We start from the raw sequence: 7,500 nt of genomic DNA, 5'->3' as shown, positions 1-7,500 counted from the left end.
TATTGAAACGATCTAACCTCCTTATAACCTTTCGGTCGATTAGGTCTAAGTCAATCAAGTTCTGCCCGCGGGATCATTAAACGTTTTGTAATGCGTCACAGAAACGAACGATGAGATGTTAGCGAACTGTTTCGAGAAATTGGCGAGACGACCTAAGATGATAGCGAACTGGTCATTAGCGAAAGGATCTCTAGGAAAAGCAACCAGGTACTTAAAAAGTTAGTGATATTATCTCGATCTTAGCAATTAGCTAAAAGGAATACTCCGTCCGAAATCAAGGAAATTTAGCAAACTGGCCCGCACACCCGTAATGCAGTTCTTTCAAAATAGTAAAGAAATTTAATGGCCACCAAAACCTGCTAAACTATGCGAGAGTGCAATCAATATTCCAGGCACATTTGATGCTTTTCTCCTAATATTCTCGTAATTGGTAACACAATCGTACCGCAGAGGAGAAGGAGGAGATGCCCGATAACGAACGTTCTGAGACATGAACACGATGGGGGTGAGGATTAAGTCCCTAGGTTGCGGCCGCTTTTTGTTCAGTTGTTAGAATTGTTTTTCACGAGTGATCACAGATAAATGTTCGTACTTAATCTTACATGTAGTCCAGCTTTCCTAAAATCAACGAATTCTTAAAAATTCTGAAGAATCTAAAACGTATAATTTCATAAGTTGAGAAAAAATCGTAAAATTCTGCGCAATTTTCTATTAAGAATTTTTATCTAAAATATGTTACCAGTTATTTTAACATTACCTTTGGACTCTTTGCAGAACACGACTCCGAAAAAGCGAGAATGAAGAGTAACTTCATAACTCCCATCTCTGGCATCAGCCGAGCCAATGAAGTACAGTTAAAGCAGCTAGAATTTATATGAATTTGTGTCGATTCACCTGTTAAGAACACTTTTTATTCAATGGAAAAACAACTTCTTTTTATTGGCATGGTGACGCAGTTGATTACATACGCCCCTGCTTAGACTTACTTGACCTCAATGAACAATTATGAAAAGAAGAGAGCCCCTCTTCAAAGACTCCAAGCTCTTTGTAAGTTGGAGATGCGCACGCACTAACTGCTTGGTATAATACGCCCCCTGCACTAGTCAAGATTGATAAACACAAATATTAACCAAAAACCGCAAATGAATCGCCTTCTCTACATAACTTTGTGTCATACAAGGTTTATTTCCGAAAAGGCAGTGGGTGGAAAAACTGTGTTCAAAAGAATATTTTAACTGCTCAGATAGTTTTCTTACCAACTCCTTCGATGATGGGCGAAAAGAGTGGGAAACATCATTTCCTATGAATTTAGCATTTTGATAAAACCCCGGACCACCACGAGAAGAGTTTCTAGAGCAAAAACCTGCAAACTAACTTTTCGTCAGGAGCGTTTATGTTTGGTCAATTTCTTAATCGATCCCATGCTAAACCAAACTCGAGTTAACAGCATTCAAAATACCGGTACATAAAAAAAAGAAAAAAAAAAGAAAAAAAAAAGAGTATCAGCTGAGCAGGTGATTCTGTAAACTGACTTAATGCCTCCTTTTTTTTACCCGCAGAGTTTATGTTTGGTCGGAGTCTTAAATGATTCCACGCTAAACCAATTAAAAAATAGGGATGCCTTGAATGTGCTCTGTTCTGTTGTAAAGCACGCAGAGTGCGGCTAAAACACGAAAGAAGTGTAAGGAGAAACACGAGTTCGGCAGGTCGAATTTAACACGATTGCCTAAAGTTTTTTAGGCTCCACTGTAGAATCTAAAAGAGATATGCTTAGAGAAATCCGGTTGAATGAAAGTTCAGAAAAAACACGCGTGTTTCTTCACATGGCAATTAGAAAACAAACTGCTCAAGGCTTGTGTTTTATGAATGAACAACAGCCGAATTCAAAAGAACATAAAGATTGTTCGGAATGACAGAGCCGTAAAACACGACTGCTGACTGATGTGGCCTTCCACTCAACGCATCAGTAAGAATATCAGAGCAAGCTTCTTGTCATCCACTCCAAGGGTGGCCGATGTAAATTCTGAGGCTTCCTTTACTGCGACGACCGCAAATCTTCGTGATGAGCGAGCCGCGATGGACCTCAGCACGATCGCACTCGCACTGACACCGTCATGATTAGTATGAACTTTAAAAGTTATGCCAGTTTGGCTATACTTTTCATTATTCTTGTTTTGTTTGCGAACACGAAACTATGTGTACCAAACGACTGTCAGCTGTGTTTAATTTTTATTACCGTTCGTAAACTTGCAATCTAACAGAGTGTGAAACCCTTAAAAACTTGTATTGTTCATTTCGTTTTCTCTTTCAGGATTTCCTCATCTTTTTCGGTGAGGTTTTTTTGAAAAGCCCGATTTTTTATCATTCTGTCCCCATATAGAATGTTGATGGTTCTAACAGCGTGTAAGAGGCTGTTCTCATTTTGGGCTCTCAGTAAATCATTCTGGAGAGGAATCTTACCTTAAGATAAATTCAGCTTAGAAATCCTAATATGAACCCAGGGTTTTTGTGCACCACTCTCCTGACATATTTATGAAAAATATCTTTCTTTAAACAGCCTATTCGTTGTTTTTCTTAGGGACATAGAATGCTGGTGAAAAAAAAAAAAAAAAAAAAAACGTTTGAAGGAGACAATTCTAACAACTAAACTAAAATATTGCACCCTCGCATAGTTTAGCAGGTTTTGGTGGCCATGAAGTTTCTGTACTAATTTGAAAAAAAACTGCATTACGGGTGTGCAGGCCAGTTTGCTAAACTTCCTTGATTTCGGATGGAGTATTCCTATTAGCTTATTGCTAAGATCGTGATAATATAACTACCTTTTTCAGTAAGCAGTTGTTTTACCAACAGGTCCTTTCAATAACGACCAGTTCCCTATCATCTAGGTCGTCTCGCCTAACGTCTCATCGTTCGTTTCGGTGACACATTTCAAAACGTTTAATGATCCCACAGGCAGAAATTGATCGACTTAAATCTAATCGATCGAAAAGTCGTAAGGAGGTTAGATCGTTTCAATACAAACTGAAAGTCGATTCAAAACAAACTGAAATCGAATAGATACTTCGACAAACTCGATTCGATACATAGATTTGAGACGACTTCAGCAGGTCGAGCACAGTCCATTTTTGGCCGATCTTACACATATGTTTACGATAAAACATTTTAATTGTCGCTATTTCGAAGCAAACAAAACTGGAAAGAGACAGCAATGAAATTGCATATGACATTAGCGAAATGAGCCATGATACGTCCGCCAACGTACCTAAAACGTTAGCGAAACCGCCTAAACCGTTAGCGAACTGATCGTCACTGAAACGCCTCCTAGGCGAAACGACTGAAACTCCTGCAGTGGCCAGTTGAGCCTTCGAAAGATTTTTGAACAAAAGGTTGTTATTATCAAGAAGATCTGCAAATTGCAACAAGTCAGCTTTTGCATTTATGACCGCGTGTATGATCTTATGTAGGACGTTAACTTTTCTCTCAGATCAACCATCTTTACAAGCCTCGTCAGAAAAAAGGGGCAGCTAATTAGTGCACGATGAAGCTTTTAAATAAGCACTTTCCCAGAACAACCTGTCTCTGTAAGAGCGATCCGGTCGATTTTGCTTGAGACACGGATTTGCTCATTTTTTGTGTGTTCTAAGACATTCATGTACCTAAACTAAAGCCACAATCCGTTTGATCGGATCTCTTTATTTTTCAGAGTATTACGGAAATTAAATTTCACTCGAGCGAAGGCTTGTCGTGACACTTTTCAAGACTTCAATTTAAGACAACTTTGGAGGACAATTTACAAAAACTACGGTACTCAGCAAAAAACAAATACCACAGCCATATGTATTGACCCTATCTTTTCGATCGAGGCGACTTTCGTGAACATTACGTTTCAATCAAGCAAAGAGGAAGACTTGAATGACATCTTATCGGTTCGCTTAAGTCCGCGCACACGCGAAAACCGATCAAATTCAAGGTAAATTTTTAAAAACGTGAGGCGTTCTTAACTCATATAAAACTCAGTGTTAACAAAAGCTTATATCAAGTTCCGGAGATCACGCCCCCACCAATGTCTGACTCAAGAACGCCTAAGATTTGAAACATTTTACAAGATTACTCAAAAACATTTTAACGGCGATCAGTTTTACCAACGAATTAAAAAAATGAATATTAAAGCTATTGTATAAGACGTTTTCAAACACCAAAATCTTAAGATTTAATGGGTCAAAATCCAAGTTTTCAAATCAAGTTTGCGCAATATTTAAAGACGATCAAAGGTCATTTCACGTCGGTGCATGCTCGGATCTCGATTTTACCGCCAAATTCGAACAGATCGAAAAATTTCCTTTATTTTGGTATATAATTCGGCTTGTTTTCGAGTATTTTGGATGGGTCAAATCTCCGTTAAAGTTGGAGGACTTCTGGTGTTCCTATTATTCGCTTTCTGCGGATCCGTGAGGGCTGTGGGAGATGGATCGGAAGATCAAAATAATGGATTTGCGGGCCATCCGCCACCTTTCTTAACATGCAGTATCAACAAGTAAGTTATTAATAAGAACTTAAAAATTAACTGTCTCCATTTTTTCCGGACACCAACTAATCAATTAAATTTTCATTGCTAATAGTCTCGCATATATCTTATCCCAGTCGTTTTTATCCAACTTTCAGCTATTTCCTCTACACAATTGCCAAAGAGAATGAAGAGGGTAGTGGCGAGTCTGCCTTCGCTGCAATCGTGGAGAAGATCTTTCAAGAAACGGGCATTCGCGGTGTTGTTGTGAACAACAGAATAATAAATGTCGTTCGAAAAAAGATTGGGTCTCTGTGTGCCGAACTCAAAAGAGTCAAGAAGAAAAGTGGAGGTTTCGGTGTCAAAAGAATCATAAACAAATGGCGTGACCAAACTTATCAGGTGAAGATATTTTATCACGAACTTGACAAATACGTTATCGAAAAGGAGAATCAGGATTCACGAGGGAAGAAACGAACACTGGAAGAATCTTTGGCGAATGAAACAACTAAGCGACAGAAACTCGAGAAAAAACTCGGCGACACAGAGAGGAGCTGTAATTATCTGAAAAAAAGGTTTCAAAGTCTTGTTAAAAAAGTTGAGAAGAAGAACAAGAAAGGAATTAGAGGCCCTGAAAAAAAGTCATTCGCTGAGTATTCAAAGCAGCACCAAAACAGGATTAAAAATAAAATGAAAGAGGAATGTCAGGCCACTCTTACTTTCCTTGGATTGTACAATTTTATGGCCACCAAAGTTGAAGTGTTTAACACTGACACAGAACAGTATGACACTTTTAACTTAATCGATGATGAACAAATGCAACAATCGGACACCGTGGGAAATGAAATAACTGACACCCAGGCTGATGACATCAACTACTGGATTTACATCAAGGACAAATTTAATACTTCTAATGATGCATGGCATGAAATGGCATTGAGATCTAAAACAATACCAAATACTTACAAGACAACTCGAAAGATAAATAAATTAAACCAGCAATGGAAAATAAGAGATACCCCTGGTCAAGCAGAAGGGGTGCAAATCAGCTTCAAAGAAAGCCTCGAGGAACAAATTGCCAACTTACAAAGGAAGGGAGATTTAGAAGGAGATACCATTGGGGTGAAGATAAGTGGAGATGGCACAAACATTGGAAAAAGACTCAAGCTAGTAAATGTAACATATACAATTTTAAATGAGAAAGAGGCTGCAATGAGTGAGAAGGGCAATTATGTTCTGGCTATACTCAAGACAAGTGAAAACTATGACAATCTGAAGGAAAGTCTGTCTGATTTAACACAAGAAATGTCTAAATTAAATAAGGTAACAGTTGAGGGTAAAACCTATAATATTGAATACTTTCTCGGTGGGGATTGGAAGTTCCTGGCATGTGTCTGTGGGTTGGGGGCTGCTAGCCAAGACTACGCCTGTATCTGGTGCAAATGCCCTCGCAACCAGAGACATGACATCCAAAGGGTATGATCACTTTCTAACAGTGCTCAGGGTGCCAGATCACTGGAGGAAATTTCAAGCTTTGCCAAATCAAAAAAGTTTAATTGCAAAGCAACTCCATTATTTAATTTCATACCAATTGATCATGTCATTATTGATACCTTACATTTATTTCTCCGCATATCAGATAATTTAACAGAACTTTTAATCAGGGAATTAAGGAGAAAGGATGCTTGTGAGAAGATAACAACATTTCACAATGGTTTTTCTCGAGAGAAATTTAAACATATGGCAGCATATGAAACGTTTCTCAAAACCCTTGGCATTTCTTTTGAGTGGAGAATAAACAAAGACACAAAAAAACTGGACTATAGAGATCTCACGGGTCCTGAAAAACTAAAGGTCATGCAAAATATTCAGTTCTCTTCTCTTTTGCCTGGTTACAACAATTCAGAAAAGCTTCAGTTACTATGGGGTGGGTTCATGGACATCATTGGTAATTTAAAACTTGATTTTCCAACAGATCAGTCAATTGATGACCTTAAAGAAAAAATTGAGGGGTGGTTTAAGATTTTCTTGTCTCTATACCAAGCCAAAGACATCACACCATATATGCATGCCCTATATTTTCATGTTCCTGAGTTTTTAAAGTTGTATAAAAACATTGCATATTTTAATCAGCAGGGTATGGAGAAATATAATGATGTAGCTTCTAAGAATTACTTTAGATCCTCTAACCATAGAGGAATTTCTGCTTTGCGACAGCTTCTCTTAAAGAAATACAGAATTAAATTTTTGGAAGCAACTGGGTATGAGAGGGTGAAACAGAATTACAAATGCAGTAACTGTTCCAGTCCAGGTCATACAATCAAGACCTGCACCAAGCAATGTAAACATTGTGATCACCGTACCTGTTGTGCGCACCTTGTTAAGTGTGAAGGTAAATGGGTCCCAAAATGTTGTTCTGGTGCTTCATAGAGATACATTTTAAATGGTAGAGAAACATTGATCCTCTGGTTACTTAGATGTATCACAGTGCAAAGTTACAATTTGAGGCTGTTGTTTATTTATAGATTACAGAAAACAAAATCACAACCTCCATGATTCCACAAAAACAGCGTTTTAAAACAAGTTTCATGAGATATAAAATAATGGAAAAATAATTTCGTCGCAGTGAAGCAGAAGATGAAAACATTTTGGGACTATCCAGGGCCAGAATAAAAACTGAAGCCTGCTTTACTCACAGTTTGGTACTCATAACACTTTCCCTTAATATCAATACAATTTATATTAATTAATTATGACATTGTTTATATTGTTATCTGCAGAATGATTAAAAAAATATATAAACTATAAAGTGAGATTATGGATAAAAACAAGTCAGTTCCTCGTAGCATAATTATGCCTGTTTCCATCTCCTCTAACAAATGTAAATGCTAAATAAAAGTTGTCCTCTATTTCAGATTTGATGTACTTTGCCCCTATTACCTTGAATTCTTGAATGGGATTCCTTCTAGCCAACCAGAAACGCACAGTTCCTTCAA

The 7,500-nt window shown here is 37.7% G+C and overlaps 1 pseudogene across 1 annotated transcript; it reads left to right on the top strand.

The window, feature by feature from the left end:
- Window positions 1-4,382: 4,382 nt before the first annotated feature.
- Window positions 4,383-6,934, top strand: LOC149035062 (uncharacterized; annotated as a pseudogene). The gene is made up of 2 exons (XR_016182575.1): window positions 4,383-4,534; window positions 4,663-6,934. The product of XR_016182575.1 is annotated as an uncharacterized LOC149035062 (transcript).
- The last annotated feature ends 566 nt before the right edge of the window (window positions 6,935-7,500 follow it).

This window comes from Pocillopora damicornis, chromosome 13 (genome assembly GCF_964200805.1).
Source record: "Pocillopora damicornis chromosome 13, jaPocDami1.2, whole genome shotgun sequence".
Lineage (NCBI taxonomy): Eukaryota > Metazoa > Cnidaria > Anthozoa > Scleractinia > Pocilloporidae > Pocillopora > Pocillopora damicornis.
The sequence above is the reverse complement of the archived record's forward strand: the minus strand, read 5'-3'. Positions and strand labels throughout refer to the sequence as shown.